This window comes from Megalopta genalis, unplaced genomic scaffold (assembly GCF_051020955.1).
Source record: "Megalopta genalis isolate 19385.01 unplaced genomic scaffold, iyMegGena1_principal scaffold0023, whole genome shotgun sequence".
Lineage (NCBI taxonomy): Eukaryota > Metazoa > Arthropoda > Insecta > Hymenoptera > Halictidae > Megalopta > Megalopta genalis.
In genome coordinates this window covers 3278443-3300000 of record NW_027476093.1, presented here as the reverse complement: position 1 = coordinate 3300000, position 21558 = coordinate 3278443, and positions in this window count along the sequence as shown.

Below are 21558 nucleotides of genomic sequence, written 5' to 3'. Positions count from 1 at the left end.
GTTGTTTGTTGTTTGTTGTTTGTTGTTTGTTGTTTGTTGTTTGTTGTTTGTTGTTTGTTGTTTGTTGTTTGTTGTTTGTTGTTTGTTGTTTGTTGTTTGTTTTTGTTGTTTGTTGTTTGTTGTTTGTTGTTTGTTGTTTGTTGTTTGTTGTTTGTTGTTTGTTGTTTGTTGTTTGTTGTTTGTTGTTTGTTGTTTGTTGTTTGTTGTTTGTTGTTTGTTGTTTGTTGTTTGTTGTTTGTTGTTTGTTGTTTGTTGTTTGTTGTTTGTTGTTTGTTGTTTGTTGTTTGTTGTTTGTTGTTGGTTGTTTGTTCTTCGTTGTTTGTTCTTCGTTGTTTGTTCTTCGTTGTTTGTTCTTCGTTGTTTGTTCTTCGTTGTTTGTTCTTCGTTGTTTGTTCTTCGTTGTTTGTTCTTCGTTGTTTGTTCTTCTTTGTTTGTTCTTCTTTGTTTGTTCTTCGTTGTTTGTTCTTCTTTGTTTGTTCTTCGTTGTTTGTTCTTCTTTGTTTGTTCTTCGTTGTTTGTTGTTTGTTGTTTGTTGTTTGTTGTTTGTTGTTTGTTGTTTGTTGTTTGTTGTTTGTTGTTTGTTGTTTGTTGTTTGTTGTTTGTTGTTTGTTGTTTGTTGTTTGTTGTTTGTTGTTTGTTGTTTGTTGTTTGTTGTTTGTTGTTTGTTGTTTGTTGTTTGTTGTTTGTTGTTTGTTGTTTGTTGTTTGTTGTTTGTTGTTTGTTGTTTGTTGTTTGTTGTTTGTTGTTTGTTGTTTGTTGTTTGTTGTTTGTTGTTTGTTGTTTGTTGTTTGTTGTTTGTTGTTTGTTGTTTGTTGTTTGTTGTTTGTTGTTTGTTGTTTGTTGTTTGTTGTTTGTTGTTTGTTGTTTGTTGTTTGTTGTTTGTTGTTTGTTGTTTGTTGTTTGTTGTTTGTTGTTTGTTGTTTGTTGTTTGTTGTTTGTTGTTTGTTGTTTGTTGTTTGTTGTTTGTTGTTTGTTGTTTGTTGTTTGTTGTTTGTTGTTTGTTGTTTGTTGTTTGTTGTTTGTTGTTTGTTGTTTGTTGTTTGTTGTTTGTTGTTTGTTGTTTGTTGTTTGTTGTTTGTTGTTTGTTGTTTGTTGTTTGTTGTTTGTTGTTTGTTGTTTGTTGTTTGTTGTTTGTTGTTTGTTGTTTGTTGTTTGTTGTTTGTTGTTTGTTGTTTGTTGTTTGTTGTTTGTTGTTTGTTGTTTGTTGTTTGTTGTTTGTTGTTTGTTGTTCGTTGTTCGTTGTTCGTTGTTCGTTGTTCGTTGTTCGTTGTTCGTTGTTCGTTGTTCGTTGTTCGTTGTTCGTTGTTCGTTGTTCGTTGTTCGTTGTTCGTTGTTCGTTGTTCGTTGTTCGTTGTTCGTTGTTCGTTGTTCGTTGTTCGTTGTTCGTTGTTCGTTGTTCGTTGTTCGTTGTTCGTTGTTCGTTGTTCGTTGTTCGTTGTTCGTTGTTCGTTGTTCGTTGTTCGTTGTTCGTTGTTCGTTGTTCGTTGTTCGTTGTTCGTTGTTCGTTGTTCGTTGTTCGTTGTTCGTTGTTCGTTGTTCGTTGTTCGTTGTTCGTTGTTCGTTGTTCGTTGTTCGTTGTTCGTTGTTCGTTGTTCGTTGTTCGTTGTTCGTTGTTCGTTGTTCGTTGTTCGTTGTTCGTTGTTCGTTGTTCGTTGTTCGTTGTTCGTTGTTCGTTGTTCGTTGTTCGTTGTTCGTTGTTCGTTGTTCGTTGTTCGTTGTTCGTTGTTCGTTGTTCGTTGTTCGTTGTTCGTTGTTCGTTGTTCGTTGTTCGTTGTTCGTTGTTCGTTGTTTGTTGTTTGTTGTTTGTTGTTTGTTGTTTGTTGTTTGTTGTTTGTTGTTTGTTGTTTGTTGTTTGTTGTTTGTTGTTTGTTGTTTGTTGTTTGTTGTTTGTTGTTTGTTGTTTGTTGTTTGTTGTTTGTTGTTTGTTGTTTGTTGTTTGTTGTTTGTTGTTTGTTGTTTGTTGTTTGTTGTTTGTTGTTTGTTGTTTGTTGTTTGTTGTTTGTTGTTTGTTGTTTGTTGTTTGTTGTTTGTTGTTTGTTGTTTGTTGTTTGTTGTTTGTTGTTTGTTGTTTGTTGTTTGTTGTTTGTTGTTTGTTGTTTGTTGTTTGTTGTTTGTTGTTTGTTGTTTGTTGTTTGTTGTTTGTTGTTTGTTGTTTGTTGTTTGTTGTTTGTTGTTTGTTGTTTGTTGTTTGTTGTTTGTTGTTTGTTGTTTGTTGTTTGTTGTTTGTTGTTTGTTGTTTGTTGTTTGTTGTTTGTTGTTTGTTGTTTGTTGTTTGTTGTTTGTTGTTTGTTGTTTGTTGTTTGTTGTTTGTTGTTTGTTGTTTGTTGTTTGTTGTTTGTTGTTTGTTGTTTGTTGTTTGTTGTTTGTTGTTTGTTGTTTGTTGTTTGTTGTTTGTTGTTTGTTGTTTGTTGTTTGTTGTTTGTTGTTTGTTGTTTGTTGTTTGTTGTTTGTTGTTTGTTGTTTGTTGTTTGTTGTTTGTTGTTTGTTGTTTGTTGTTTGTTGTTTGTTGTTTGTTGTTTGTTGTTTGTTGTTTGTTGTTTGTTGTTTGTTGTTTGTTGTTTGTTGTTTGTTGTTTGTTGTTTGTTGTTTGTTGTTTGTTGTTTGTTGTTTGTTGTTTGTTGTTTGTTGTTTGTTGTTTGTTGTTTGTTGTTTGTTGTTTGTTGTTTGTTGTTTGTTGTTTGTTGTTTGTTGTTTGTTGTTTGTTGTTTGTTGTTTGTTGTTTGTTGTTTGTTGTTTGTTGTTTGTTGTTTGTTGTTTGTTGTTTGTTGTTTGTTGTTTGTTGTTTGTTGTTTGTTGTTTGTTGTTTGTTGTTTGTTGTTTGTTGTTTGTTGTTTGTTGTTTGTTGTTTGTTGTTTGTTGTTTGTTGTTTGTTGTTTGTTGTTCGTTGTTCGTTGTTCGTTGTTCGTTGTTCGTTGTTCGTTGTTCGTTGTTCGTTGTTCGTTGTTCGTTGTTCGTTGTTCGTTGTTCGTTGTTCGTTGTTCGTTGTTCGTTGTTCGTTGTTCGTTGTTCGTTGTTCGTTGTTCGTTGTTCGTTGTTCGTTGTTCGTTGTTCGTTGTTCGTTGTTCGTTGTTCGTTGTTCGTTGTTCGTTGTTCGTTGTTCGTTGTTCGTTGTTCGTTGTTCGTTGTTCGTTGTTCGTTGTTCGTTGTTCGTTGTTCGTTGTTCGTTGTTCGTTGTTCGTTGTTCGTTGTTCGTTGTTCGTTGTTCGTTGTTCGTTGTTCGTTGTTCGTTGTTCGTTGTTCGTTGTTCGTTGTTCGTTGTTTGTTGTTTGTTGTTTGTTGTTTGTTGTTTGTTGTTTGTTGTTTGTTGTTTGTTGTTTGTTGTTTGTTGTTTGTTGTTTGTTGTTTGTTGTTTGTTGTTTGTTGTTTGTTGTTTGTTGTTTGTTGTTTGTTGTTTGTTGTTTGTTGTTTGTTGTTTGTTGTTTGTTGTTTGTTGTTTGTTGTTTGTTGTTTGTTGTTTGTTGTTTGTTGTTTGTTGTTTGTTGTTTGTTGTTTGTTGTTTGTTGTTTGTTGTTTGTTGTTTGTTGTTTGTTGTTTGTTGTTTGTTGTTTGTTGTTTGTTGTTTGTTGTTTGTTGTTTGTTGTTTGTTGTTTGTTGTTTGTTGTTTGTTGTTTGTTGTTTGTTGTTTGTTGTTTGTTGTTTGTTGTTTGTTGTTTGTTGTTTGTTGTTTGTTGTTTGTTGTTTGTTGTTTGTTGTTTGTTGTTTGTTGTTTGTTGTTTGTTGTTTGTTGTTTGTTGTTTGTTGTTTGTTGTTTGTTGTTTGTTGTTTGTTGTTTGTTGTTTGTTGTTTGTTGTTTGTTGTTTGTTGTTTGTTGTTTGTTGTTTGTTGTTTGTTGTTTGTTGTTTGTTGTTTGTTGTTTGTTGTTTGTTGTTTGTTGTTTGTTGTTTGTTGTTTGTTGTTTGTTGTTTGTTGTTTGTTGTTTGTTGTTTGTTGTTTGTTGTTTGTTGTTTGTTGTTTGTTGTTTGTTGTTTGTTGTTTGTTGTTTGTTGTTTGTTGTTTGTTGTTTGTTGTTTGTTGTTTGTTGTTTGTTGTTTGTTGTTTGTTGTTTGTTGTTTGTTGTTTGTTGTTTGTTGTTTGTTGTTTGTTGTTTGTTGTTTGTTGTTTGTTGTTTGTTGTTTGTTGTTTGTTGTTTGTTGTTTGTTGTTTGTTGTTTGTTGTTTGTTGTTTGTTGTTTGTTGTTTGTTGTTTGTTGTTTGTTCTTCGTTGTTTGTTCTTCGTTGTTTGTTCTTCGTTGTTTGTTCTTCGTTGTTTGTTCTTCGTTGTTTGTTCTTCGTTGTTTGTTCTTCGTTGTTTGTTCTTCGTTGTTTGTTCTTCGTTGTTTGTTCTTCGTTGTTTGTTCTTCGTTGTTTGTTCTTCGTTGTTTGTTCTTCGTTGTTTGTTCTTCGTTGTTTGTTCTTCGTTGTTTGTTCTTCTTTGTTTGTTCTTCGTTGTTTGTTCTTCGTTGTTTGTTCTTCGTTGTTTGTTCTTCGTTGTTTGTTCTTCTTTGTTTGTTCTTCGTTGTTTGTTGTTTGTTGTTTGTTGTTTGTTGTTTGTTGTTTGTTGTTTGTTGTTTGTTGTTTGTTGTTAGTTGTTTGTTGTTTGTTGTTTGTTGTTTGTTGTTTGTTGTTTGTTGTTTGTTGTTTGTTGTTTGTTGTTTGTTGTTTGTTGTTTGTTGTTTGTTGTTTGTTGTTTGTTGTTTGTTGTTTGTTGTTTGTTGTTTGTTGTTTGTTGTTTGTTGTTTGTTGTTTGTTGTTTGTTGTTTGTTGTTTGTTGTTTGTTGTTTGTTGTTTGTTGTTTGTTGTTTGTTGTTTGTTGTTTGTTGTTTGTTGTTTGTTGTTTGTTGTTTGTTGTTTGTTGTTTGTTGTTTGTTGTTTGTTGTTTGTTGTTTGTTGTTTGTTGTTTGTTGTTTGTTGTTTGTTGTTTGTTGTTTGTTGTTTGTTGTTTGTTGTTTGTTGTTTGTTGTTTGTTGTTTGTTGTTTGTTGTTTGTTGTTTGTTGTTTGTTGTTTGTTGTTTGTTGTTTGTTGTTTGTTGTTTGTTGTTTGTTGTTTGTTGTTTGTTGTTTGTTGTTTGTTGTTTGTTGTTTGTTGTTTGTTGTTTGTTGTTTGTTGTTTGTTGTTTGTTGTTTGTTGTTTGTTGTTTGTTGTTTGTTGTTTGTTGTTTGTTGTTTGTTGTTTGTTGTTTGTTGTTTGTTGTTTGTTGTTTGTTGTTTGTTGTTTGTTGTTTGTTGTTTGTTGTTTGTTGTTTGTTGTTTGTTGTTTGTTGTTTGTTGTTTGTTGTTTGTTGTTTGTTGTTTGTTGTTTGTTGTTTGTTGTTTGTTGTTTGTTGTTTGTTGTTTGTTGTTTGTTGTTTGTTGTTTGTTGTTTGTTGTTTGTTGTTTGTTGTTTGTTGTTTGTTGTTTGTTGTTTGTTGTTTGTTGTTTGTTGTTTGTTGTTTGTTGTTTGTTGTTTGTTGTTTGTTGTTTGTTGTTTGTTGTTTGTTGTTTGTTGTTTGTTGTTTGTTGTTTGTTGTTTGTTGTTTGTTGTTTGTTGTTTGTTGTTTGTTGTTTGTTGTTTGTTGTTTGTTGTTTGTTGTTTGTTGTTTGTTGTTTGTTGTTTGTTGTTTGTTGTTTGTTGTTTGTTGTTTGTTGTTTGTTGTTTGTTGTTTGTTGTTTGTTGTTTGTTGTTTGTTGTTTGTTGTTTGTTGTTTGTTGTTTGTTGTTTGTTGTTTGTTGTTTGTTGTTTGTTGTTTGTTGTTTGTTGTTTGTTGTTTGTTGTTTGTTGTTTGTTGTTCGTTGTTCGTTGTTCGTTGTTTGTTGTTTGTTGTTTGTTGTTTGTTGTTTGTTGTTTGTTGTTTGTTGTTTGTTGTTTGTTGTTTGTTGTTTGTTGTTTGTTGTTTGTTGTTTGTTGTTTGTTGTTTGTTGTTTGTTGTTTGTTGTTTGTTGTTTGTTGTTTGTTGTTTGTTGTTTGTTGTTTGTTGTTTGTTGTTTGTTGTTTGTTGTTTGTTGTTTGTTGTTTGTTGTTTGTTGTTTGTTGTTTGTTGTTTGTTGTTTGTTGTATGTTGTTTGTTGTTTGTTGTTTGTTGTTTGTTGTTTGTTGTTTGTTGTTTGTTGTTTGTTGTTTGTTGTTTGTTGTTTGTTGTTTGTTGTTTGTTGTTTGTTGTTTGTTGTTTGTTGTTTGTTGTTTGTTGTTTGTTGTTTGTTGTTTGTTGTTTGTTGTTTGTTGTTTGTTGTTTGTTGTTTGTTGTTTGTTGTTTGTTGTTTGTTGTTTGTTGTTTGTTGTTTGTTGTTTGTTGTTTGTTGTTTGTTGTTTGTTGTTTGTTGTTCGTTGTTTGTTGTTTGTTGTTCGTTGTTTGTTGTTTGTTGTTCGTTGTTTGTTGTTTGTTGTTCGTTGTTTGTTGTTTGTTGTTCGTTGTTTGTTGTTTGTTGTTCGTTGTTTGTTGTTTGTTGTTCGTTGTTTGTTGTTTGTTGTTCGTTGTTTGTTGTTTGTTCTTCGTTGTTTGTTGTTTGTTCTTCGTTGTTTGTTGTTTGTTCTTCGTTGTTTGTTGTTTGTTCTTCGTTGTTTGTTGTTTGTTCTTCGTTGTTTGTTGTTTGTTCTTCGTTGTTTGTTGTTTGTTCTTCGTTGTTTGTTGTTTGTTCTTCGTTGTTTGTTGTTTGTTCTTCGTTGTTTGTTGTTTGTTCTTCGTTGTTTGTTGTTTGTTCTTCGTTGTTTGTTGTTTGTTCTTCGTTGTTCGTTGTTCGTTCTTCGTTGTTCGTTGTTCGTTCTTCGTTGTTCGTTGTTCGTTCTTCGTTGTTCGTTGTTCGTTCTTCGTTGTTCGTTGTTCGTTGTTCGTTCTTCGTTGTTCGTTGTTCGTTCTTCGTTGTTCGTTGTTCGTTGTTCGTTGTTCGTTGTTCGTTGTTCGTTGTTCGTTGTTCGTTGTTCGTTGTTCGTTGTTCGTTGTTCGTTGTTCGTTGTTCGTTGTTCGTTGTTCGTTGTTCGTTGTTCGTTGTTCGTTGTTCGTTGTTCGTTGTTCGTTGTTCGTTGTTCGTTGTTCGTTGTTCGTTGTTCGTTGTTCGTTGTTCGTTGTTCGTTGTTCGTTGTTCGTTGTTCGTTGTTCGTTGTTCGTTGTTCGTTGTTCGTTGTTCGTTGTTCGTTGTTCGTTGTTCGTTGTTCGTTGTTCGTTGTTCGTTGTTCGTTGTTCGTTGTTCGTTGTTCGTTGTTCGTTGTTCGTTGTTCGTTGTTCGTTGTTCGTTGTTCGTTGTTCGTTGTTCGTTGTTCGTTGTTCGTTGTTCGTTGTTCGTTGTTCGTTGTTCGTTGTTCGTTGTTCGTTGTTCGTTGTTCGTTGTTCGTTGTTCGTTGTTCGTTGTTCGTTGTTCGTTGTTCGTTGTTCGTTGTTCGTTGTTCGTTGTTCGTTGTTCGTTGTTCGTTGTTCGTTGTTCGTTGTTCGTTGTTCGTTGTTCGTTGTTCGTTGTTCGTTGTTCGTTGTTCGTTGTTCGTTGTTCGTTGTTCGTTGTTCGTTGTTCGTTGTTCGTTGTTCGTTGTTCGTTGTTCGTTGTTCGTTGTTCGTTGTTCGTTGTTCGTTGTTCGTTGTTCGTTGTTCGTTGTTCGTTGTTCGTTGTTCGTTGTTCGTTCTTCGTTCTTCGTTCTTCGTTCTTCGTTCTTCGTTCTTCGTTCTTCGTTCTTCGTTCTTCGTTCTTCGTTCTTCGTTCTTCGTTCTTCGTTCTTCGTTCTTCGTTCTTCGTTCTTCGTTCTTCGTTCTTCGTTCTTCGTTCTTCGTTCTTCGTTGTTCGTTGTTCGTTGTTCGTTGTTCGTTGTTCGTTGTTCGTTGTTCGTTGTTCGTTGTTCGTTGTTCGTTGTTCGTTGTTCGTTGTTCGTTGTTCGTTGTTCGTTGTTCGTTGTTCGTTGTTCGTTGTTCGTTGTTCGTTGTTCGTTGTTCGTTGTTCGTTGTTCGTTGTTCGTTGTTCGTTGTTCGTTGTTCGTTGTTCGTTGTTCGTTGTTCGTTGTTCGTTGTTCGTTGTTCGTTGTTCGTTGTTCGTTGTTCGTTGTTCGTTGTTCGTTGTTCGTTCTTCGTTCTTCGTTCTTCGTTCTTCGTTCTTCGTTCTTCGTTCTTCGTTCTTCGTTCTTCGTTCTTCGTTCTTCGTTCTTCGTTCTTCGTTCTTCGTTCTTCGTTCTTCGTTCTTCGTTCTTCGTTCTTCGTTCTTCGTTCTTCGTTCTTCGTTCTTCGTTCTTCGTTCTTCGTTCTTCGTTCTTCGTTCTTCGTTGTACGTTGTTCGTTGTTCGTTGTTCGTTGTTCGTTGTTCGTTGTTCGTTGTTCGTTGTTCGTTGTTCGTTGTTCGTTGTTCGTTCTTCGTTGTTTGTTCTTCGTTGTTCGTTCTTCGTTGTTCGTTCTTCGTTGTTTGTTCTTCGTTGCTTGTTGCTTGTTCTTCGTTGCTTGTTGCTTGTTCTTCGTTGCTTGTTGCTTGTTCTTCGTTGCTTGTTGCTTGTTCTTCGTTGCTTGTTGCTTGTTCTTCGTTGCTTGTTGCTTGTTCTTCGTTGTTCGTTGTTCGTTGTTCGTTGTTCGTTGTTCGTTGTTCGTTGTTCGTTGTTCGTTGTTCGTTGTTCGTTGTTCGTTGTTCGTTGTTCGTTGTTCGTTGTTCGTTGTTCGTTGTTCGTTGTTCGTTGTTCGTTGTACGTTGTTCGTTGTTCGTTGTACGTTGTTCGTTGTTCGTTGTTCGTTGTACGTTGTTCGTTGTACGTTGTTCGTTGTTCGTTGTTCGTTGTTCGTTGTTCGTTGTTCGTTCTTCGTTCTTCGTTCTTCGTTCTTCGTTCTTCGTTCTTCGTTCTTCGTTCTTCGTTCTTCGTTCTTCGTTGTTCGTTGTTCGTTGTTCGTTGTTCGTTGTTCGTTGTTCGTTGTTCGTTGTTCGTTGTTCGTTGTTCGTTGTTCGTTGTTCGTTGTTCGTTGTTCGTTGTTCGTTGTTCGTTGTTCGTTGTTCGTTGTTCGTTGTTCGTTGTTCGTTGTTCGTTGTTCGTTGTTCGTTGTTCGTTGTTCGTTGTTCGTTGTTCGTTGTTCGTTGTTCGTTGTTCGTTGTTCGTTGTTCGTTGTTCGTTCTTCGTTGTTCGTTCTTCGTTGTTTGTTCTTCGTTGTTTGTTGCTTGTTCTTCGTTGTTTGTTGCTTGTTCTTCGTTGTTTGTTGCTTGTTCTTCGTTGCTTGTTGCTTGTTCTTCGTTGCTTGTTGCTTGTTCTTCGTTGCTTGTTGCTTGTTCTTCGTTGCTTGTTGCTTGTTCTTCGTTGTTCGTTGTTCGTTGTTCGTTGTTCGTTGTTCGTTGTTCGTTGTTCGTTGTTCGTTGTTCGTTGTTCGTTGTTCGTTGTTCGTTGTTCGTTGTTCGTTGTTCGTTGTTCGTTGTTCGTTGTTCGTTGTTCGTTGTACGTTGTTCGTTGTTCGTTGTACGTTGTTCGTTGTTCGTTGTTCGTTGTTCGTTGTTCGTTGTACGTTGTTCGTTGTACGTTGTTCGTTGTTCGTTGTTCGTTGTTCGTTGTTCGTTGTTCGTTGTTCGTTGTTCGTTGTTCGTTGTTCGTTGTTCGTAGTTCGTTGTTCGTTGTTCGTTGTTCGTTGTTCGTTGTTCGTTGTTCGTTGTTCGTTGTTCGTTGTTCGTTGTTCGTTGTTCGTTGTTCGTTGTTCGTTGTTCGTTGTTCGTTGTTCGTTGTTCGTTGTTCGTTGTTCGTTGTTCGTTGTTCGTTGTTCGTTGTTCGTTGTTCGTTGTTCGTTGTTCGTTGTTCGTTGTTCGTTGTTCGTTGTTCGTTGTTCGTTGTTCGTTCTTCGTTCTTCGTTCTTCGTTCTTCGTTCTTCGTTCTTCGTTCTTCGTTCTTCGTTCTTCGTTCTTCGTTCTTCGTTCTTCGTTCTTCGTTCTTCGTTCTTCGTTCTTCGTTCTTCGTTCTTCGTTGTACGTTGTTCGTTGTACGTTGTTCGTTGTTCGTTGTTCGTTGTTCGTTGTTCGTTGTTCGTTGTTCGTTGTTCGTTGTTCGTTGTTCGTTGTTCGTTGTTCGTTGTTCGTTGTTCGTTGTTCGTTGTTCGTTGTTCGTTGTTCGTTGTTCGTTGTTCGTTGTTCGTTGTTCGTTGTTCGTTGTTCGTTGTTCGTTGTTCGTTGTTCGTTGTTCGTTGTTCGTTGTTCGTTGTTCGTTGTTCGTTGTTCGTTGTTCGTTGTTCGTTGTTCGTTGTTCGTTGTTCGTTGTTCGTTGTTCGTTGTTCGTTGTTCGTTGTTCGTTGTTCGTTGTTCGTTGTTCGTTGTTCGTTGTTCGTTGTTCGTTGTTCGTTGTTCGTTGTTCGTTGTTCGTTGTTCGTTGTTCGTTGTTCGTTGTTCGTTGTTCGTTGTTCGTTGTTCGTTGTTCGTTGTTCGTTGTTCGTTGTTCGTTGTTCGTTGTTCGTTGTTCGTTGTTCGTTGTTCGTTGTTCGTTGTTCGTTGTTCGTTGTTCGTTGTTCGTTGTTCGTTGTTCGTTGTTCGTTGTTCGTTGTTCGTTGTTCGTTGTTCGTTCTTCGTTCTTCGTTCTTCGTTCTTCGTTCTTCGTTCTTCGTTCTTCGTTCTTCGTTCTTCGTTCTTCGTTCTTCGTTCTTCGTTCTTCGTTCTTCGTTCTTCGTTCTTCGTTCTTCGTTCTTCGTTCTTCGTTCTTCGTTCTTCGTTCTTCGTTGTACGTTGTTCGTTGTTCGTTGTTCGTTGTTCGTTGTTCGTTGTTCGTTGTTCGTTGTTCGTTGTTCGTTCTTCGTTGTTCGTTCTTCGTTGTTTGATCTTCGTTGTTTGTTGCTTGTTCTTCGTTGTTTGTTGCTTGTTCTTCGTTGCTTGTTGCTTGTTCTTCGTTGCTTGTTGCTTGTTCTTCGTTGCTTGTTGCTTGTTCTTCGTTGCTTGTTGCTTGTTCTTCGTTGCTTGTTGCTTGTTCTTCGTTGTTCGTTGTTCGTTGTTCGTTGTTCGTTGTTCGTTGTTCGTTGTTCGTTGTTCGTTGTTCGTTGTTCGTTGTTCGTTGTTCGTTGTTCGTTGTTCGTTGTACGTTGTTCGTTGTTCGTTGTACGTTGTTCGTTGTTCGTTGTTCGTTGTACGTTGTTCGTTGTACGTTGTTCGTTGTTCGTTGTTCGTTGTTCGTTGTTCGTTGTTCGTTGTTCGTTCTTCGTTCTTCGTTGTTCGTTCTTCGTTCTTCGTTCTTCGTTCTTCGTTCTTCGATCTTCGTTCTTCGTTGTTCGTTGTTCGTTGTTCGTTGTACGTTGTTCGTTGTTCGTTGTTCGTTGTTCGTTGTTCATTGTTCGTTGTTCGTTGTTCGTTGTTCGTTGTTCGTTGTTCGTTGTTCGTTGTTCGTTGTTCGTTGTTCGTTGTTCGTTGTTCGTTGTTCGTTGTTCGTTGTTCGTTGTTCGTTGTTCGTTGTTCGTTGTTCGTTGTTCGTTGTTCGTTGTTCGTTGTTCGTTGTTCGTTGTTCGTTGTTCGTTGTTCGTTGTTCGTTGTTCGTTCTTCGTTGTTCGTTCTTCGTTGTTTGTTCTTCGTTGTTTGTTGCTTGTTCTTCGTTGTTTGTTGCTTGTTCTTCGTTGTTTGTTGCTTGTTCTTCGTTGCTTGTTGCTTGTTCTTCGTTGCTTGTTGCTTGTTCTTCGTTGCTTGTTGCTTGTTCTTCGTTGCTTGTTGCTTGTTCTTCGTTGTTCGTTGTTCGTTGTTCGTTGTTCGTTGTTCGTTGTTCGTTGTTCGTTGTTCGTTGTTCGTTGTTCGTTGTTCGTTGTTCGTTGTTCGTTGTTCGTTGTTCGTTGTTCGTTGTTCGTTGTTCGTTGTACGTTGTTCGTTGTTCGTTGTACGTTGTTCGTTGTTCGTTGTTCGTTGTTCGTTGTTCGTTGTACGTTGTTCGTTGTACGTTGTTCGTTGTTCGTTGTTCGTTGTTCGTTGTTCGTTGTTCGTTGTTCGTTGTTCGTTGTTCGTTGTTCGTAGTTCGTTGTTCGTTGTTCGTTGTTCGTTGTTCGTTGTTCGTTGTTCGTTGTTCGTTGTTCGTTGTTCGTTGTTCGTTGTTCGTTGTTCGTTGTTCGTTGTTCGTTGTTCGTTGTTCGTTGTTCGTTGTTCGTTGTTCGTTGTTCGTTGTTCGTTGTTCGTTGTTCGTTGTTCGTTGTTCGTTGTTCGTTGTTCGTTGTTCGTTGTTCGTTGTTCGTTCTTCGTTCTTCGTTCTTCGTTCTTCGTTCTTCGTTCTTCGTTCTTCGTTCTTCGTTCTTCGTTCTTCGTTCTTCGTTCTTCGTTCTTCGTTCTTCGTTCTTCGTTCTTCGTTCTTCGTTGTACGTTGTTCGTTGTACGTTGTTCGTTGTTCGTTGTTCGTTGTTCGTTGTTCGTTGTTCGTTGTTCGTTGTTCGTTGTTCGTTGTTCGTTGTTCGTTGTTCGTTGTTCGTTGTTCGTTGTTCGTTGTTCGTTGTTCGTTGTTCGTTGTTCGTTGTTCGTTGTTCGTTGTTCGTTGTTCGTTGTTCGTTGTTCGTTGTTCGTTGTTCGTTGTTCGTTGTTCGTTGTTCGTTGTTCGTTGTTCGTTGTTCGTTGTTCGTTGTTCGTTGTTCGTTGTTCGTTGTTCGTTGTTCGTTGGTTGCTTGTTGCTTGTTCTTCGTTGCTTGTTGCTTGTTCTTCGTTGTTCGTTGTTCGTTGTTCGTTGTTCGTTGTTCGTTGTTCGTTGTTCGTTGTTCGTTGTTCGTTGTTCGTTGTTCGTTGTACGTTGTTCGTTGTTCGTTGTACGTTGTTCGTTGTTCGTTGTTCGTTGTACGTTGTTCGTTGTACGTTGTTCGTTGTTCGTTGTTCGTTGTTCGTTGTTCGTTGTTCGTTGTTCGTTGTTCGTTGTTCGTTGTTCGTTGTTCGTTGTTCGTTGTTCGTAGTTCGTTGTTCGTTGTTCGTTGTTCGTTGTTCGTTGTTCGTTGTTCGTTGTTCGTTGTTCGTTGTTCGTTGTTCGTTGTTCGTTGTTCGTTGTTCGTTGTTCGTTGTTCGTTGTTCGTTGTTCGTTGTTCGTTGTTCGTTGTTCGCTGTTCGTTGTTCGTTGTTCGTTGTTCGTTGTTCGTTGTTCGTTGTTCGTTGTTCGTTGTTCGTTGTTCGTTGTTCGTTGTTCGTTGTTCGTTGTTCGTTGTTCGTTCTTCGTTGTTCGCTGTTCGTTCTTCGTTGTTTGTTCTTCGTTGTTTGTTGTTTGTTCTTCGTTGTTTGTTGCTTGTTCTTCGTTGTTTGTTGCTTGTTCTTCGTTGTTTGTTGCTTGTTCTTCGTTGTTTGTTGCTTGTTCTTCGTTGTTTGTTGCTTGTTCTTCGTTGCTTGTTGCTTGTTCTTCGTTGCTTGTTGCTTGTTCTTCGTTGCTTGTTCTTCGTTGCTTGTTGCTTGTTCTTCGTTGCTTGTTCTTCGTTGCTTGTTGGCTGGTTCTTCGTTGTTCGTTGTTCGTTGTTCGTTGTTCGTTGTTCGTTGTTCGTTGTTCGTTGTTCGTTGTACGTTGTTCGTTGTTCGTTGTACGTTGTTCGTTGTTCGTTGTTCGTTGTACGTTGTTCGTTGTACGTTGTTCGTTGTTCGTTGTTCGTTGTTCGTTGTTCGTTGTTCGTTGTTCGTTGTTCGTTGTTCGTTGTTCGTTGTTCGTTGTTCGTTGTTCGTTGTTCGTTGTTCGTTGTTCGTTGTTCGTTGTACGTTGTTCGTTGTTCGTTGTTCGTTGTACGTTGTTCGTTGTACGTTGTTCGTTGTTCGTTGTTCGTTGTTCGTTGTTCGTTGTTCGTTGTTCGTTGTTCGTTGTTCGTTGTTCGTTGTTCGTTGTTCGTTGTTCGTAGTTCGTTGTTCGTTGTTCGTTGTTCGTTGTTCGTTGTTCGTTGTTCGTTGTTCGTTGTTCGTTGTTCGTTGTTCGTTGTTCGTTGTTCGTTGTTCGTTGTTCGTTGTTCGTTGTTCGTTGTTCGTTGTTCGTTGTTCGTTGTTCGTTGTTCGTTGTTCGTTGTTCGTTGTTCGTTGTTCGTTGTTCGTTGTTCGTTGTTCGTTGTTCGTTGTTCGTTGTTCGTTGTTCGTTGTTCGTTGTTCGTTGTTCGTTGTTCGTTGTTCGTTGTTCGTTGTTCGTTGTTCGTTGTCGTTGTTCGTTGTTCGTTGTTCGTTGTTCGTTGTTCGTTGTTCGTTGTTCGTTGTTCGTTGTTCGTTGTTCGTTGTTCGTTGTTCGTTGTTCGTTGTTCGTTGTTCGTTGTTCGTTGTTCGTTGTTCGTTGTTCGTTGTTCGTTGTTCGTTGTTCGTTGTTCGTTGTTCGTTGTTCGTTGTTCGTTGTTCGTTGTTCGTTGTTCGTTGTTCGTTGTTCGTTGTTCGTTGTTCGTTGTTCGTTGTTCGTTGTTCGTTGTTCGTTGTTCGTTGTTCGTTGTTCGTTGTTCGTTGTTCGTTCTTCGTTGTTCGTTGTTCGTTGTTCGTTCTTCGTTGTTCGTTGTTCGTTCTTCGTTGTTCGTTCTTCGTTGTTCGTTGTTCGTTCTTCGTTGTTCGTTCTTCGTTCTTCGTTCTTCGTTCTTCGTTGTTCGTTGTTCGTTGTTCGTTCTTCGTTGTTCGTTCTTCGTTGTTCGTTCTTCGTTCTTCGTTCTTCGTTGTTCGTTGTTCGTTGTTCGTTCTTCGTTGTTCGTTCTTCGTTCTTCGTTGTTCGTTCTTCGTTCTTCGTTGTTCGTTGTTCGTTGCTTCGTTGTTCGTTCTTCGTTGTTCGTTGTTCGTTGTTCGTTGTTCGTTGTTCGTTGTTCGTTGTTCGTTGTTCGTTGTTCGTTGTTCGTTGTTCGTTGTTCGTTGTTCGTTGTTCCTTGTTCGTTGTTCCTTGTTCGTTGTTCCTTGTTCGTTGTTCCTTGTTCGTTGTTCCTTGTTCCTTGTTCGTTGTTCCTTGTTCGTTGTTCCTTGTTCGTTGTTCGCTTGTTCGTTGTTCGTTGTTCGTTGTTCGTTGTTCGTTGTTCGTTGTTCGTTGTTCGTTGTTCGTTGTTCGTTGTTCGTTGTTCGTTGTTCGTTGTTCGTTGTTCGTTGTTCGTTGTTCGTTGTTCGTTGTTCGTTGTTCGTTGTTCGTTGTTCGTTGTTCGTTGTTCGTTGTTCGTTGTTCGTTGTTCGTTGTTCGTTGTTCGTTGTTCGTTGTTCGTTGTTCGTTGTTCGTTGTTCGTTGTTCGTTGTTCGTTGTTCGTTGTTCGTTGTTCGTTGTTCGTTGTTCGTTGTTCGTTGTTCGTTGTTCGTTGTTCGTTGTTCGTTGTTCGTTGTTCGTTGTTCGTTGTTCGTTGTTCGTTGTTCGTTGTTCGTTGTTCGTTGTTCGTTGTTCGTTGTTCGTTCTTCGTTGTTCGTTCTTCGTTGTTCGTTCTTCGTTGTTCGTTGTTCGTTGTTCGTTCTTCGTTTTTCGTTGTTCGTTCTTCGTTTTTCGTTGTTCGTTCTTCGTTCTTCGTTGTTTGTTGTTTGTTCTTCGTTGTTTGTTGTTTGTTCTTCGTTGTTTGTTGTTTGTTCTTCGTTGTTTGTTGTTTGTTGTTTGTTCTTCGTTGTTTGTTGTTTGTTGTTTGTTCTTCGTTGTTTGTTGTTTGTTGTTTGTTGTTTGTTCTTCGTTGTTTGTTGTTTGTTGATTGTCCTTCGTTGTTTGTTGTTTGTTCTTCGTTGTTTGTTGTTTGTTCTTCGTTGTTTGTTCTTCGTTGTTTGTTCTTCGTTGTTTGTTCTTCGTTGTTTGTTCTTCGTTGTTTGTACTTCGTTGTTTGTACTTCGTTGTTAGTTCTTCGTTGTTTGTTCTTCGTTGTTTGTTCTTCGTTGTTTGTTCTTCGTTGTTTGTTCTTCGTTGTTTGTTCTTCGTTGTTTGTTCTTCGTTGTTTGTTCTTCTTTGTTTGTTCTTCGTTGTGTGTTCTTCGTTGTTTGTTCTTCGTTGTTTGGTCTTCGTTGTTTGTTCTTCGTTGTTTGTTCTTCGTTGTTTGTTCTTCGTTGTTTGTTCTTCGTTGTTTGTTCTTCGTTGTTTGTTCTTCGTTGTTTGTTCTTCGTTGTTCGTTGTTTGTTCTTCGTTGTTTGTTGTTTGTTCTTCGTTGTTTGTTGTTTGTTCTTCGTTGTTTGTTGTTTGTTCTTCGTTGTTTGTTGTTTGTTCTTCGTTGTTTGTTGTTTGTTCTTCGTTGTTTGTTGTTTGTTCTTCGTTGTTTGTTGTTTGGTTCTTCGTTGTTTGTTGTTTGTTCTTCGTTGTTTGTTGTTTGTTCTTCGTTGTTTGTTGTTTGTTCTTCGTTGTTTGTTGTTTGTTCTTCGTTGTTTGTTGTTTGTTCTTCGTTGTTTGTTGTTTGTTCTTCGTTGTTTGTTGTTTGTTCATCGTTGTTTGATGTTTGTTCTTCGTTGTTTGTTGTTTGTTCTTCGTTGTTTGTTGTTTGTTCTTCGTTGTTTGTTGTTTGTTCTTCGTTGTTTGTTGTTTGTTCTTCGTTGTTTGTTGTTCGTTCTTCGTTGTTTGTTGTTCGTTCTTCGTTGTTTGTTGTTCGTTCTTCGTTGTTCGTTGTTCGTTGTTCGTTGTATGTTGTTCGTTCTTCGTTGTTCGTTGTTCGTTCTTCGTTGTTCGTTGTTCGTTCTTCGTTCTTCGTTCTTCGTTCTTCGTTGTACGTTGTTCGTTGTTCGTTGTACGTTGTTCGTTGTTCGTTGTTCGTTGTTCGTTGTTCGTTGTTCGTTGTTCGTTGTTCGTTGTTCGTTGTTCGTTGTTCGTTGTTCGTTGTTCGTTGTTCGTTGTTCGTTGTTGGTTGTTCGTTGTTCGTTGTTCGTTGTTCGTTGTTCGTTGTTCGTTGTTCGTTGTTCGTTGTTCGTTGTTCGTTGTTCGTTGTTCGTTGTTCGTTGTTCGTTGTTCGTTGTTCGTTGTTCGTTGTTCGTTGTTCGTTGTTCGTTGTTCGTTGTTCGTTGTTCGTTGTTCGTTGTTCGTTGTTCGTTGTTCGTTGTTCGTTGTTCGTTGTTCGTTGTACGTTGTACGTTGTTCGTTGTACGTTGTTCGTTGTTCGTTGTACGTTGTTCGTAGTACGTTGTACGTTGTACGTTGTTCGTTGTTCGTTGTTCGTTGTTCGTTGTTCGTTGTTCGTTGTTCGTTGTTCGTTGTTCGTTGTTCGTTGTTCGTTGTTCGTTGTTCGTTGTTCGTTGTTCGTTGTTCGTTGTTCGTTGTTCGTTGTTCGTTGTTCGTTGTTCGTTGTTCGTTGTTCGTTGTTCGTTGTTCGTTGTTCGTTGTTCGTTGTTCGTTGTTCGTTGTTCGTTGTTCGTTGTTCGTTGTTCGTTGTTCGTTGTTCGTTGTTCGTTGTTCGTTGTTCGTTGTTCGTTCTTCGTTGTTCGTTGTTCGTTCTTCGTTGTTCGTTCTTCGTTCTTCGTTGTTCGTTGTTCGTTCTTCGTTGTTCGTTGTTCGTTCTTCGTTGTTCGTTGTTCGTTGTTCGTTGTTCGTTGTTCGTTGTTCGTTGTTCGTTGTTCGTTGTTCGTTGTTCGTTGTTCGTTGTTCGTTGTTCGTTGTTCGTTGTTCGTTGTTCGTTGTTCGTTGTTCGTTGTTCGTTGTTCGTTGTTCGTTGTTCGTTGTTCGTTGTTCGTTGTTCGTTGTTCGTTGTTCGTAGTTCGTTGTTCGTTGTTCGTTGTTCGTTCTTCGTTGTTCGTTGTTCGTTCTTCGTTGTTCGTTGTTCGTTCTTCGTTGTTCGTTGTTCGTTCTTCGTTGTTCGTTCTTCGTTGTTTGTTGTTTGTTCTTCGTTGTTTGTTGTTTGTTCTTCGTTGTTTGTTGTTTGTTCTTCGTTGTTTGTTGTTTGTTCTTCGTTGTTTGTTGTTTGTTCTTCGTTGTTTGTTGTTTGTTCTTCGTTGTTTGTTGTTTGTTGTTTGTTCTTCGTTGTTTGTTGTTTGTTGTTTGTTCTTCGTTGTTTGTTGTTTGTTGTTTGTTCTTCGTTGTTTGTTGTTTGTTCTTCGTTTTTTGTTGTTTATTATTTGTTCTTCGTTGTTTGTTGTTTGTTCTTCGTTGTTTGTTGTTTGTTCTTCGTTGTTTGTTGTTTGTTCTTCGTTGTTTGTTGTTTGTTCTTCGTTGTTTGTTGTTTGTTCTTCGTTGTTTGTTGTTTGTTCTTCGTTGTTTGTTGTTTGTTCTTCGTTGTTTGTTGTTTGTTCTTCGTTGTTTGTTGTTTGTTCTTCGTTGTTTGTTGTTTGTTGTTTGTTCTTCGTTGTTTGTTGTTTGTTGTTTGTTCTTCGTTGTTTGTTGTTCGTTGTTCGTTGTTCGTTGTTCGTTGTTCGTTGTTCGTTGTTCGTTGTTCGTTGTTCGTTGTTCGTTGTTCGTTGTTCGTTGTTCGTTGTTCGTTGTTCGTTGTTCGTTGTTCGTTGTTCGTTGTTCGTTGTTCGTTGTTCGTTGTTCGTTGTTCGTTGTTCGTTGTTCGTTGTTCGTTGTTCGTTGTTCGTTGTTCGTTGTTCGTTGTTCGTTGTTCGTTGTTCGTTGTTCGTTCTTCGTTGTTCGTTGTTCGTTCTTCGTTGTTCGTTGTTCGTTCTTCGTTCTTCGTTGTTCGTTCTTCGTTCTTTGTTCTTCGTTGTTTGTTGTTTGTTCTTCGTTGTTTGTTCTTCGTTGTTTGTTCTTCGTTGTTCGTTGTTTGTTCTTCGTTGTTTGTTGTTTGTTCTTCGTTGTTTGTTGTTTGTTCTTCGTTGTTTGTTGCTTGTTCTTCGTTGTTTGTTGTTTGTTCTTCGTTGTTTGTTGTTTGTTCTTCGTTGTTTGTTGTTTGTTCTTCGTTGTTTGTTGTTTGTTCTTCGTTGTTTGTTGTTTGTTCTTCGTTGTTTGTTGTTTGTTGTTTGTTCTTCGTTGTTTGTTGTTTGTTGTTTGTTCTTCGTTGTTTGTTGTTTGTTGTTTGTTCTTCGTTGTTTGTTGTTTGTTGTTTGTTCTTCGTTGTTTGTTGTTTGTTGTTTGTTCTTCGTTGTTTGTTGTTTGTTGTTTGTTCTTCGTTTTTTGTTGTTTGTTGTTTGTTCTTCGTTGTTTGTTGTTTGTTCTTCGTTGTTTGTTGTTTGTTCTTCGTTGTTTGTTGTTTGTTGTTTGTTGTTTGTTCTTCGTTGTTTGTTGTTTGTTGTTTTTTCTTCGTTGTTTCTTGTTTGTTGTTTGTTCTTCGTTGTTTGTTCTTCGTTGTTTGTTCTTCGATGTTTGTTCTTCGTTGTTTGTTCTTCGTTGTTTGTTCTTCGTTGTTTGTTCTTCGTTGTTTGTTCTTCGTTGTTTGTTCTTCGTTGTTTGTTCTTCGTTGTTTGTTCTTCGTTGTTTGTTCTTCGTTTTTTGTTCTTCGTTGTTTGTTCTTCGTTGTTTGTTCTTCGTTGTTTGTTCTTCGTTGTTTGTTCTTCGTTGTTTGTTCTTCGTTGTTTGTTCTTCGTTGTTTGTTCTTCGTTGTTTGTTCTTCGTTGTTTGTTCTTCGTTGTTTGTTCTTCGTTGTTTGTTCTTCGTTCTTCGTTGTTTGTTCTTCGTTGTTTGTTCTTCGTTGTTTGTTCTTCGTTGTTTGTTGTTTGTTCTTCGTTGTTTGTTGTTTGTTCTTCGTTGTTCGTTGTTCGTTCTTCGTTGTTCGTTGTTCGTTCTTCGTTGTCCGTTGTTCGTTCTCCGTTGTTCGTTGTTCGTTCTTCGTTGTTCGTAGTTCGTTCTTCGTTGTTCGTTGTTCGTTCTTCGTTGTTCGTTGTTCGTTCTTCGTTGTTCGTTGTTCGTTCTTCGTTGTTTGTTGTTTGTTCTTCGTTGTTTGTTGTTTGTTCTTCGTTGTTTGTTGTTTGGTCTTCGTTCTTCGTTGTTTGTTCTTCGTTGTTCGTTCTTCGTTGTTTGTTCTTCGTTGTTTGTTCTTCGTTGTTCGTTGTTCGTTGTTCGTTGTTCGTTGTTCGTTCTTCGTTGTTCGTTGTTCGTTGTTCGTTGTTCGTTGTTCGTTGTTCGTTCTTCGTTGTTCGTTGTTCGTTCTTCGTTGTTCGTTCTTCGTTGTTCGTTCTTCGTTGTTCGTTCTTCGTTGTTCGTTCTTCGTTGTTCGTTCTTCGTTGTTCGTTCTTCGTTGTTCGTTCTTCGTTGTTCGTTCTTCGTTGTTCGTTGTTCGTTGTTCGTTGTTCGTTCTTCGTTCTTCGTTCTTCGTTCTTCGTTCTTCGTTCTTCGTTCTTCGTTGTTCGTTCTTCGTTGTTCGTTGTTCGTTGTTCGTTGTTCGTTCTTCGTTGTTCGTTGTTCGTTCTTCGTTGTTCGTTGTTCGTTCTTCGTTGTTCGTTGTTCGTTCTTCGTTGTTCGTTGTTCGATCTTCGTTGTTCGTTGTTCGTTCTTCGTTGTTCGTTGTTCGTTCTTCGTTGTTCGTTGTTCGTTCTTCGTTGTTCGTTGTTCGTTCTTCGTTGTTCGTTGTTCGTTCTTCGTTGTTCGTTGTTCGTTCTTCGTTGTTCGTTGTTCGTTCTTCGTTCTTCGTTGTTCGTTCTTCGTTCTTTGTTCTTCGTTGTTTGTTGTTTGTTCTTCGTTGTTTGTTCTTCGTTGTTTGTTCTTCGTTGTTCGTTGTTTGTTCTTCGTTGTTTGTTGTTTGTTCTTCGTTGTTTGTTGTTTGTTCTTCGTTGTTTGTTGTTTGTTCTTCGTTGTTTGTTGTTTGTTCTTCGTTGTTTGTTTTTGTTCTTCGTTGTTTGTTGTTTGTTCTTCGTTGTTTGTTGTTTGTTCTTCGTTGTTTGTTGTTTGTTCATCGTTGTTTGTTGTTTGTTCTTCGTTGTTTGTTGTTTGTTCTTCGTTGTTTGTTGTTTGTTCTTCGTTGTTTGTTGTTTGTTCTTCGTTGTTTGTTGTTTGTTCTTCGTTGTTTGTTGTTTGTTCTTCGTTGTTTGTTGTTTGTTGTTTGTTCTTCGTTGTTTGTTGTTTGTTGTTTGTTCTTCGTTGTTTGTTGTTTGGTCTTCGTTCTTCGTTGTTTGTTCTTCGTTGTTCGTTCTTCGTTGTTTGTTCTTCGTTGTTTGTTCTTCGTTGTTCGTTGTTCGTTGTTCGTTGTTCGTTGTTCGTTCTTCGTTGTTCGTTGTTCGTTCTTCGTTGTTCGTTGTTCGTTCTTCGTTGTTCGTTGTTCGTTCTTCGTTGTTCGTTGTTCGTTCTTCGTTGTTCGTTGTTCGTTCTTCGTTGTTCGTTGTTCGTTCTTCGTTGTTCGTTGTTCGTTCTTCGTTGTTCGTTGTTCGTTCTTCGTTGTTCGTTGTTCGTTCTTCGTTCTTCGTTGTTCGTTGTTTGTTGTTTGTTCTTCGTTGTTTGTTGTTTGTTCTTCGTTGTTTGTTGTTTGTTCTTCGTTGTTCGTTGTTTGTTCTTCGTTGTTTGTTGTTTGTTCTTCGTTGTTTGTTGTTTGTTCTTCGTTGTTTGTTGTTTGTTCTTCGTTGTTTGTTGTTTGTTCTTCGTTGTTTGTTGTTTGTTCTTCGTTGTTTGTTTTTGTTCTTCGTTGTTTGTTGTTTGTTCTTCGTTGTTTGTTGTTTGTTCTTCGTTGTTTGTTGTTTGTTCATCGTTGTTTGTTGTTTGTTCTTCGTTGTTTGTTGTTTGTTCTTCGTTGTTTGTTGTTTGTTCTTCGTTGTTTGTTGTTTGTTCTTCGTTGTTTGTTGTTTGTTCTTCGTTGTTTGTTGTTTGTTCTTCGTTGTTTGTTGTTTGTTGTTTGTTCTTCGTTGTTTGTTGTTTGTTGTTTGTTCTTCGTTGTTTGTTGTTTGTTGTTTGTTCTTCGTTGTTTGTTATTTGTTGTTTGTTCTTCGTTGTTTGTTGTTTGTTGTTTGTTCTTCG